Below are 13061 nucleotides of genomic sequence, written 5' to 3'. Positions count from 1 at the left end.
CAGACCTTGGCCTACAATTACTCACTGTGTGATTTCTTACTTTGTGATTTCCAAATAATTGTTTTCTTTTTATATATTTCTGGCCTTTGTTGTTTCTCTCAACAGGAATGTTGATCCATACCACTCAGACCACTATAGCCAGAAATGCAATCTTCATCATTGATTATTTTCTCTTTTTTCGCATTCTACGTGTAATCCTGCTGGCTTCACCTAAAAACATACCGCTAAAATAATAAATTCTTATTGCAACAGTATTCCAAGTTTCCAGCATCTAAAAAAGATTCCTCTGCATTCTACAACTTTCTTCATAATCCCACATTAATCCAATAAGTAGTCCTATTGGATACCTAAACATGTATCCCCAATATGTTCAAATCTTATTACCTCCATTATTATAACATGCCGAGCCTGCATGACCTCTTGCCTGAATTACTACAGTAGTTTCCTCTCTGGTCTCATGGCTTTTACTCTTGCTATTTCAAATATTGTTTGGCACACAATGACCTGAGAGTTAATTTTTAAATATAAGTTAGGTAAGAATACCTTCCTGCTTAGATTCCTCCAATGACCTGTCATTTATTTAGAGTAAAAACAAACCTTATGGTCAGGAAGACTCTATATGATCTGACCCCCGTTTATTTCCCTGACCTTCTCTCCTAATGTTTTCCTCATCACTCATCCTGCCTGAACTGTCTGGTCTTCACAATGTTTCTTGAATATGCATAGTTGTTTCCATCTCAGGGCTTTTAAATTTGCTATTTCCTCTGCCTGGAGTTGGTTTCATCTATCTCCATCGGTCTCACTCCCTCACTTTAATCAAGTTTCTGTCATTTTCTCAGGACTTTCTGGATTGCATTATAACATCATCTTCCCATATGCATCCTAGTTACACTCACCTAACCTTGTTTTATGTTTCTTTAGAATACTTGATTACTTTTATGAACTTAACTTAAACTTGTTTTCATCATACAAACTCTTACATTCTTTGTGGTGCATAATGGTAGCCACCAAAAGTAGCTACAAGATAATAAAGTACTCCCTCATAACCTTACTATTACAGTATAATGAAAGCATTTTTAGACTAAATTCTGCCACTTATCCAAAGATTTACTAAACACTTACTTGTAAGCAAGCACCAAAACCATTATAAACTGTTCTGTAAAACCATGAAGCGCCAGCTCTCTGTCCTCTTAAGTAATCTGATATCTACCTTTTATTAAAGGCTCATCTTAGGCAGGCAAGATTACTTTTAAGCAAGATTAGTTACTCTTATTGTTAGCATCAGGCATGTAGAAATGCACCCAATCAGAAGTTAGAAGACCATTTCTAGACCAAGTTTTTTGGCCTTATCTCTAAGGCAAAAGATACAGAGTTTGCTGTATTCTTATACCGAGAGTATATGAATGTGGGTTTCTAAAATATTTTAGCCCAATTGAACATCTTTAATACCTTTAATTTCATCAATAAAAGCCTGTACTAAAGCATGAAGTATTTATGAATATATCAATAACAAAACCTGTTAGTAATTGCCTCTATACTTCATATTCCGCCTCTCTGACAATTCCTGGAGTATAATATTTCATTTGCAGCAATGACCTGCCCTAGAATTAAGGCTTGAACAGGCTAGCACATACAAAATATGACACTGCCCATTCCAACTTTTAAAAATTATAGACATTATAGTAACTACATAAAAGTATATTATACATTTGTTTCCTTGTTTAGTACACTAAGTAAAAGCCTTGAGATCAGGCCTTTAGCTGTTTTGCTTATTTTTATTCTCCAGTACCTACAACAATGTCTAGCACATGACAAGTATGCAGTTTCTTGAGAGAAAGAATAAATGAATGAATGAATTGATAGATACATAGATAGAGCTACAACTTAGGTTAAATTTAAATAAAATAATTGTATTCCACAGACACTTCTTGAGTAAACCTTGACAGTTAACCAGTCATCATCTAGGTAAAACTTGACTCTATACTTTTAAGTTGTTTTTCTTTGCCTTAATTGACAAAAGTTTCAGCAATGATAGCCTCCTAGAAAGACTCTTTTATTTATATCTTATTTGTTTAAAGCTCATGATGATTTTTCTTACCATCTTCCTGATTTAAACACTTGCTGTGAAATCTCAACTTTTAGAAGTGTTTTATTTATCTCTAGTAGTTAAAGTCCAGAAAAAAATGTTGTTTTTTCAGTATCAGTATTTTCTTTTATGAAGTTCTTTTAAACTTATGACCACTGAGGAAGAGTGCTTAGAAAAGATACTGCATAAACTATATCATTTCTGGATGTGATATTCTAGGATCAGCAAAATGCCATCTTAGTAAACATTTGAACACCACAATTTTACTCCACTCCAACTTTGTTCCTCCAGATTTGCTAAAATTCATTTAAGATTAACATGGGTTCTAATAACTAGATTCTATTTCCAAATGTGATTATGCTCAAAATCTCTGTAAGTCACCTAAAGAAATGAAAATTTCCTCTGCATCCCTAATTTGAAACACTACAATTTACACATAGCAAAACCAATAGGTTAGCTTTCTCACACTGGATTTCTCACACCAAATCATCAGGATTTATTCACTTTAAGTTCAGGATTCTCCTATTTTAAATTATTGTGGAAAGGAATGGTGTTCTGTATTTAGTAAACACACAAACTAAATACATTCCAAAAATGAAATAGATATTCGTTTTTTTCTTAGTGTCTTGTGACTTCCCACTTGTAAATAAGTTTGTCACATTTTGATAATGTTATGAAAGTCCTATGCAATTAACCAGTTTAGATATCAAGACAGCTTCTAGTACCTTTGATAATCATTTCTTCTGGTTACATGCTATTAATATGACCTGGGGCTTGGTGTCCAGGAGTATCCTCACATTCCTTTTAAACATATAAATTTCCATCATTGTCCATTCGATGGCCTAATAAAACTTGCAGTGACAATATTATTCAGCCAGTTTTCCTAATATGAGCTAAGTTCTAGTGGGTTTGGAGATAGTGAGCACTACATCTCTGAGCACTTAAGTGTTTTGATGACCTTTAAAACCATTAGCACTGAGAAATTTTACTGCCTTCTTAAGGACTTGGAGAGCTTTTCATCAGTTTGGTACAGAGCTTACCATTTTGCTCTGTCATTTTTTATTGACTCTTCTGCTGGACCAGGGGCACCAAAACTCACCCAAGTTTATAAGGAGTCATTTCCAAATCTTTACCAAAATTAAAACTATATAACATTTTGCTCTTTGGGGGCGTGATAGCTGATATTATTTAAAGCCAAAATAAAATAACTGGTACAGGATTAGGTTATATGGTGGCTGTCTCATATGTAAGAATTCCCAAAAAACTTAAGAGAAAACTGATGTGTATACAAAATAGCTTAATTTATCCAAAATACAGAAATAATAAGCTGAGTCCTTAATAAATATTAACTAGCCAATTAGTAGTACAACTTTATTTTCAAGATAACCTGACATCTCAAGGCTTTACTTACTTCTTAGTTTTTTAAGGTAATGGCTTTATATAATGCACAGAAAAAGATGTTCCTATTTATAGTCAAATTGAGTTCTAGAAGAGATAAGATAATTAAACATGAAGTTTATGATGAAGTTTATGATTATTAGAACCGTATGAATTTATACATACAAAAACATGGATGAAACTCAGACATAAAGTTGAGTGAAAGAAGTCATGCAAAAATGTATATTCTGTATGATTCTAATTTGTATCTAATTCATATATATACAAAATTATGATGTTAGAAGTCAATATAGCAGTTACCTTGGGAAAGAGGAATGTGACTTGAAGCATACATTGAGAGTGGTTTCAATGTAGTGTTAAGGTTCTGTTTCTTGATCTGTATGTAGGTTATATAGATGTATTCATTTTGCAAAATTTCATTGAACTCTTATGATTTGTTCACATTTTTCAGTATCTGTTATGATCTCATTAAATACTCATTTTAGATATTGTTGGTGAAAAAGTAACCAAGAATTTGAAGAAAAATATGAATGCATTTATAGCCTTACTAAATACTGGAAAATGCACAAAATATATTTAGGAAGTAATTATAGACTTATAGAATACAATAGTCTGTGCAGGGAATATAGGCAATAATATTGTAATAATTTTATATGGTGACAGATGGTAACTAGACTTACTGGGGGATGATTTCATAATGCATAAAAATATCAAATCACTATGATGTACCTCTCAAACTAATAGGATATTGTATGTCAATTATACTTACAAAAAAAAAAAAAAAGAAAGAAAAACAGAGAATACAATAGTCTTCCCAACATACGAATTTAGGAAACCTATGTAATCTGATAAAGAAAAATCAAGGAAATGTCCTTAACTATATAGATTCCTGGCCTTCTGCTTCAGTCTTTCTAGCTTCATTATAGTTTATGTTTACACTGGTATGTTTTAAAGAATTGATTGATACCCTCCATTAGCTTTGGATTTTTCCGTTACATTGTGCAAAGAGGTGATTCTGGGCTGTCGAAATTCTCTCTCCCTGTCTCCCTGATATGATCTTTGTGTTTTCATTCTCTGACAACTCCAATTTTCCTAGGAGGTCAGCATTAACTCTAAATGTGAAAAAAAGAGAGTTTTGAAAGCCCAATATTGCAGTTTTTTTTTTTTTTTTAATTCGGAATTTCAACTGAAATAATTTTTTTTAAAGATTTATTTATTTGAGAGAGAGAGAGAGAGTGCAGTTGGGAGGGGCAGAGCAAGACAGAAAGAGAGAATCCCAAGCAGGCTCTCTGCTGGAGCGCAGAGCCTGACACGGGAATCAATCCCAGAACCCTGAGATCAAACCCTGAAATTAAGAGTCGGCCACTTAACTGACTGAGCCACCCAAGTGCCTCTGAAATAATTCTTCTTAAAGCAGACACTGGTGAAACAGTCATATTTTCAGGATAACACTAACATTTTCTCTATTACCATCATATCCCAACATTGCCCAACAAATTAATATCAGGTGGGTGAATAGCTGTTTAAATACTTCATGCCTGATACTGTGTGGACTGCATTTTTGTACACCACCAAACTGCTTGCTCAATAAATCCCACTTTTATGACCTTCAGAGTTTCAGTTACAATAAATTCTTTCTATATTTACTAAGTACATGTATCTAAAGATAGAAATAGGAGAAGATGTATGAGAGAAGCAGCCTAACTGGTATATGGTTTAAAATGGAACTATGCAGCTCACTGAGGCAATGAGAAAACCCTTCATATGTGTTCTGATGGGGAAATATGAAACTGTAATCAAAGCTTTGAAAAGGAAGTGTCTAGGTGGAGGTCTCCATTGCACACACCACATAGCACCTCTTCCTTCAACTGCTCTAACAGTTTATTTAAATTCACTGCTCAGGGAGTCACTTGTGCAGTCTAGACTAATAAAATTACATCAGAAAAATCCAAAACACATCTCTGCTTTGAAAATAAATCTACAGGACTAGAACTCACCTCCCCTCAAAAGCACATCTGGGAAAACTTATATTAATTATTTTAGGCTCAGCTCTGCATCCTCTCATCTGTGAAGCTCTCTTCATTTATCCAAGGGCAGATGGAGTAACTGCTCCCTGAGTTCAATTAGTACTTTCCATGCTATGTTTATGTGCTCAGGAACTTTTTATATTATCTCATCATTATTTGTTTTCATATCTGCCTGCCATTGTGGGCTCTGAGTTCAGATAAAATAATGATCAAGGATGGTGGATTTGTGTATAATCAGTGTCAGTCAAGTGGTCAAAAAAAAAAAAAAAAGAGAGACAGTTGAATAAATTAATGAGTAAATTAATAATGACCAATGCTAGTTTGCAGAAAAAGTCTATCACAGACTTCAAGATTTACTGGCATCCAACAGAGCATTTAACATAAAGAATTCACAGGAAATAAAAGAATCGTCTTTGCTCCATTTGAATAGACAATAAATATATTTCCATTTTAAAGTTCATAAAGGAGTTTATATTTCCCAAATTTTCAAAAAAGAGAAAGCTTAATTTTAGGTCATTTCCATTTGAGAATCACGTGTTCTTGCAGGAAGAGATTGTGAACAACCACTGCCTAAGCTTTTTGTGCTCACAACAGGGAGACTGGTCTCCCAACAGATAGTAATGCGCAAGAAGGAGTATCAGGCAACACGACTCATATTTCCTGAATCTGGTTTCAAATTAGGGAAGTGAAACAATTAGATAAATGAAAATATAGTTGATATACTTCTTTAAAAATAAATGAGTACATAATCATTTAAATTTCTAATTTTTTTTCTTAAGTTTATTTCCTCTTGAAAATAACTCTCTTTTTTGGACCTATAATAGAATGAAGGGCAGTTGGAGATCATATCATCTAATCAAATATGACATAGTCATACAACTCCTGGCAATATCTTTTCCTCTGTTTGTTCTCTTTCTTTCATTTCCTCTTTGCTGTTAGACATTTGTTCTGTACTTTACTATCTATATTATTTAATACATGTTTTTAATTCCTAGACAATGTAACTATTATATTCTCCATTATTAATTTTGTTTATAATATTTGTTATGTGGTCCTTAAAAATGGTGTGTGTATTAAATATTATATATTAGGCATCATTTGAAGGTTTTTTTAGAACACAAAATAAGAAATTTTTCCACAAAAAAAAATTTTATAAAAATGAAACTACTAAGGTCATCTTGAATATGATATTTGGAAGCCTTGTATTTTAACCAAAATCTATCTGTCAGAGGCATCAATATATGTAAAATACATTAATAGAATCCACTAAAAATCTACTTTTATTTAATCAAATGAAGTTATTTCCAATGAGGAAAAAATCTTCCCAGACATATGTATAAATAAATAAATAAATAAATAAATAAATAAATAAATAAAGTCTAAGATAGTTTCTGTTCATTACCCTCATAGCTTAGGGGCAGAATCACTATATGAATTGCTTTCAAGATGTTGTGATAAAATATATGATAAAACTTTGGCCAAAGAAGTAGTATTCAAAGTATTTCATCTATAAATGTGTTACCATTACTATCAAGCCATCATCTCAAGTAACAGGAAGCTCAAAAGATTAAAATTAAAAAGAAGTAGTTGCAGTGTGATTCTGAAAGATCATACAGGGTCATCCAATAGAATTTGCAGCTCCAGAAATAAGACTTCAAAATCAATTCAAAGCCATGTCATAGAAGAGGAATAAAAGAGCTTTAGATTATAGGAATATAAAATCAGTTTCCCCATTTTATACATTATGCCCCATGTAATGTGTTCTGAGTGTACAGTTAAAATAGAAAATATTTCTGTACAAAGGCTCCCTGGACATCTTAATAAGATGGAGAGATTGGAAGCCAGAATATTTAATCTTGGTCTCTTAGTCACAGAAGTGCACATATGCAGTTGAAGAAATTTTCTTTAAAAATAAATATATTACGTAACAATTTTAGAATTACAAGAATCTGCTAAGATATTAACACAAGTCTTCACTTGATGTTTATCCTAGAATGCATGTACCTCAAATTCCTGTGCTGTGGAAGTTCAAATTAATGCAATCTCCTATGTTTGAAATGCCATATTAAAAACTTGGCTTGAAAAAACATGGGATGAAATAAACAGCGGAAAAAGGGTTAACATGACACAGAAGCTGATCATTGTTGCCCATTTAAAAAAAAATAAGTCAGGTAATTCATTTAAAGCACAATTATATTAAACTCAGCAAATACATCTTTGTAAGAGAGCACAGCTCCAAAGGAATATTACCGACCCATCTTTGGTTAGCAAGTTTTTCCTCAGAGAAAAGATTTTTAATTCCTTGTTTGCTTATTTTTTGACGTGGATAGATTGGTGAGGTAGAGGGAAGATGTTATCTAGTTTAGAGTTAGAAAAAGCAAGCCTCGGTTCTTCTCACAGTCTCTCTCTCATTTCCTCCAAACCCAAAGCCGGTTGTTTAAAATTCTGTTTTTCTGTCTCCCTCTCAACACATATACAGACACACACAAACCCTTACATACACTTATTTGACAGTCTGCCCTTTCACACAGGTATGAACGTTGTTTTGTTTTGTCACAACAAGGATTTAAACTCTTTAAAAAATTAATGAAACTTTAATCTTAAAAATTATTTTTCTTATCCCAGCTTATTATATTCACCTTTCCTTTTCCGATTCTTTCACTTTTAATTTTATACGTGTTCCTGTAGTTTAAAAGTATTTGAGTAGTATTTCCCTGTTAGTTACGTATCAGTTTAGCCTAAGCCATTTCTAAATGCCTTTTAGAACTGCCAAGCCCCATATCTGGTGCCAGTGATATTGCAATGAATACATTATTCTGGTGGTCTGAAGGAGTGTCACATACTAAAGACAGTGGAGGGGCATGCAAATAGGTAAATTATAATACAAGGAGATAACTGCTGCATTAGAGATATAAAAAGAATAACAAAAGAGACAGGAGGAAGTTCCCACTAAGCCTACCTGGGCATGTTAGTTGATGCCTAACAAAGTTGATGCCATTTAAGTTGAATCATCACACTGGAATAAAAGTTTGCCAAGTGGAGGGAAAAGAAAAACAAACACAGAGGAAACTCTATACAAAAGCAAAACTAAAAACTATAATATATATATTATATATTATATATATTATTATATATTATTATATATTATATATAATTATATAATTATTGTATCTCATTATATATAATATATTAATATATATTATATAATTATGTATATTATTATATATTAATATATTATTATATAATTATAATAATATAATAATATATTATATATATATATGTATAAATAGGTTAAATAGGTTAAATAGGTTAAACGGCAAGAGATGGATCTAGTGAGGCAGACATAGTTCAAGATTAACCTCACTAACTTATTATACCTGGAGAAATATTTTATCAATAATGGGATAATGTTGAAACATGAAATATGGTTTACCTCCTCTACTTTCTAACCCCTACAATCATAGAGATGGTGTACAGAAGGTGGTTTCCTTACTTACAAATGTGACTTTCTGTAAGTTTAGAGTAATTCTCTACAATACCTTCATTCTCAACCCCCTTTCTACCCTAAGAAGCTTTAAGGTACATTTGTATAATTTCTTTTAAAAATAAACACTTCTCTGCTGGATTCTAGGAAACATTTACCAGACAGTTGGTTTTCCAATTATCTGGATAAATATGAATCCCATTACTTATATGAAAATTATAATTTTTCCTCTGGGAAATTAACAGAAAAGATTTCAAAGCTGACAAAGTTACAATGATACATATATTTATCTTGAACAAACTTACTGAAATTCCCAGTGAACATTTTTGCAAGAACTTTCCATCAGAAATAACAAAAAATAATCTTGATTGGCTTTTTTTTTTTTTTTTTTTTGGTCTAGAAAATGTAAATTGTAAAGATCAGCGTAAAGCAACCAAATGTAGACACTTGGGTGCCTGCCATTGTTACTTCATATTTATGTATTTTAAAAATTTATGTGTTTGACACTTATATAATCTATAGGCATGTGACCCAAGATAAAAATGTAACAATTTTTCTTTTAAATGCTAAAGGAAGAAAAGAGCAACCCCATAAAGAGGAAAAATAAAGAAAAAACAAAGGATTTTTTTTCTTGCTCCACTGGCTCTGGTGAAAGAAATTTTAGAGTCTACGACCTTGCTCCCATTGCCTTAAATAATACTGAGGCCATTAATGAGACACAGTGAGACACACTGGTAGAAACTAAATTGGCCATTCCCTGAGTAAGTTCTTCCTGTGTCCTGAGATAAATTTTTATTTGAAACAGAACTGTGGATCACCACTTGCCAGTTGATTTAGTTTACTTATTACATCTCACCTCCTACACCCACTCAAAGACTTATCCATCTCTAAATCTGCCATATCCTAAGTTAGCTATCTAGTCTGAGAGCAAATAGTTCTGAGATATAAAAGCAAACTTCAGTACATGCCTTGTCATGTATTTATTACATGGAACTTCAATTTAGAACATTCTTTCTCTGTGTGAATCATATAAGAGAGCAGTGAGCAATGTGGCCATAATGTAACACAAAATCCCTGTTGCCTCATATGACGGGTGCTACCCATGAGATGGGGACATGGGAAATATTTTTGAAGACAGTAATATATGGTTCTTTCTAGTTATTAATTAGATTTTGAAATATGGAAGGCTCCCAAAGTAGTTTAGCCTGAGATCTCCTATCATTCATTCATTTATTAAAACCCTACTGAATACAAGGCATTACTATTATCCGTTCTTTAACCAATTTTGCAAATCTTAGAACCATAACTAACTCATAATTTCTTTGCAAATCTCCAGTACCTATACTCTGTCATTTTGTTGTCATGGTTAATGTGTTTTGTCTAGTCAAGATGGATCAAATCAAAACTATAAAGATATCTTTGATTTTTCCCTTCAGATTTACTCCCACAAAATTTCTTTGATGAATTTCTCTTTCTTCAAATGTGCAGAAAACTGAGGAACTGGACAATATAGTTCTAGGTAGACTTTGGTGATGACTAGAGTAAAAGGAGGCTTACCAGTGGCACTGTCTCATGGGGTTTCTGGGTGGGTGCCAAGGTAGAGTTCAGATTTTCATTGCCAAAACCAAACAAGGTAAACATAGAAGGAATGACCTGATGGGAAGCCAAATACCTCGGGAATTAAGAGAAAGGATTGGATTTGGGGTAGTTTGAACCAGGCAAGAAAGTGAATCCAAGAGGCATTCCAGTCTAGAGAATCACATGCTTGTTATAGCTTTAAGCAAGTCTTTCTATGCCTCTGAACTCAACAACATGCTTGGAAAAAGTAAAGGAACTAATTTACAAAATATTTTCTAATTCCAAATTAGCAAAACCACATCATATTAATTATGTTATCTTTATCTTATTGGTTTTTCTCTTTTGTTTATATTTAATTTATAAACTTCTTTGGGTTTTATATTTCTGTAAGAGCTATAAAAATAAGGAACCTAATCTAGTTTTATATACCTATCTGCATTAAGTAACTTCATAATAAAATAATTAAGTCAACTCTGCATATCTAGGAGATTTGTTTTTTCCTTTAAAAGAGAGCTAGATTTTTCAAGTTTAAGAACATCTGAATTATAACAAGGTGGCATTTAGTGGCAGGAAAACACATTGGAAACCAAGAGTGGAGAGTGGCACAGAGGCAGAAAAAACAACCAAAGCCGGACTGCATTGCAGAAGGATTTAAAATTTCATCTTAAAAATATTGTGTTGCCTATCTCAATAGCTTGAGAAAATGAAAGATGCATATTAGGAAAAACCAAAGTCACAAATCCTTTTTAGCTGTTCACATCTTTTGTTTTGAATCCCTCACTGGGTTTACAGTATTCTCATTAATATTATCAATATGCTATCATAAATATGTACTTCGGCATGGAATGGAATAAAATTAATTTAGATAAACATAGTCTTTACCCTCTAGGATCATCACATGTAAACAAAACGCTCACAGATGGAAGGGCATACAAGTACATGAACATTTTAATCACAGACCAAATATGTGTCAACAACACAAACTCAACAGGACTTGGAATTTGTCTTATTTGTATTAAAATATTTACTTTTCATGGTATATGTACTTGCATAGTATGAAAGAATCATTTATATCCCTTATTTCACTCATGCGGTCAATTATTCACCAATGTTATATTGAACACTCACATGCAAGGTACTACACCCAGGCTAATTTTCTATTTTTGCTGTTCTTTACCATTTTCTGCCTCCATTGCTACCTGTTTCACCCTTACAAACACATTGTTCAGGCTGTCTTATACCAACTAGTGTGAAAGACACAAAGAATTTGGCCCACAAAAAAAAATTTTTTTTTAATCTTTGGGTTTCTTTCCCTTGCTTGCTTTCTAACAGAAATAAAATGAAATGGAGACTGGTGTGTCAAGGTACACACATCCACTGAAAAGTATGCCTTTAAAACCTTGATATAGCCAGGATAAAAATTTGGGAAAGAGTTTTATAGTTTCTAAAACTCAGCCAAAAAAAAAAAAAAAAATTCTTGAGCCAATTTTTACTTTCTTGAGATCTAGGAAAAGTGTTTCTGTATTTTTATGTTTGTATATATTTTGATATTTCCTCATTCATTTTGTATTTAGTATTCACCTATTTACATCTAAAATAGAGTAGTTCAATTTTTGAAGAATCCTTTTGATCATTAAGTTAATAACTATCCCTTCTTCTAACTGGTTCCTAAAGATAAATGGTTACTGATCATTTTCAGAATATTTTTTAAAAGACAGTAGGAAAAAAAAATAACCCCAATTTAAAGTTGAACTGGAGGCTGGTGGTAGATAATCTGAAATTCAAAAAGTGTATTTAATAAGATTAAGACCTGACTCAGAAGCAGTTGAATATAGACCAAACTAATAAAGAGGTCATTTTATAGTTTCCCTTTTTATCTTCCATCATATTCCTAACTTAATTTGCCTCTGGTAATGCACTATTGTATTTCCTACAATCTAAGACAGCATCAATTTAAGATATGCCATTTTTTATGTGCCACTAAGAAAAAAAAATTTTAAAAGACAAAATTGATCAGTTGGAATATACAGCATGATTTCACAGATGACAAAATGTGGGGAGGGAGGGGCGCCTGGGTGGCTCAGTCAGCTGCGCATCCGATTCTTAGTTTCAGCTCACGTCATGATCTCGTGGTCCTGGGACAGAGCCCACGTTGGGGTCTGTGCTCAGTGTGGTACTTCAGATTCTCTCTCTCCCTCTCCCTCCTGCTCATGCTCTCCTTCTCTCTTTCAAATAAATGAATAAAATCTTAAAAAAAAAAATGGGCCAGATAAATGGGTATCTGGAACGAAAGAAATATTCTATGGGTTAAAGCATATATGACCCTGACTTAAAGTGTTAGCAACAGCAAAATTTCAGGTATAAGCCCTTATATTTGTTGTAATATAGCTCAGTACCAATCAAAGTACTTTTGTACCAGAATTGCTTATTCTCATGTAAAAATTCATGTATATAATATAGTTGCTTATTTTGATTTGTAGTCCAAGCT

Source organism: Ursus americanus, chromosome 9 (genome assembly GCF_024610735.1).
Source record: "Ursus americanus isolate L20-20 chromosome 9, mUrsAme1.1.p, whole genome shotgun sequence".
Taxonomy (NCBI): domain Eukaryota; kingdom Metazoa; phylum Chordata; class Mammalia; order Carnivora; family Ursidae; genus Ursus; species Ursus americanus.
This window is presented reverse-complemented; position numbering follows the sequence as displayed.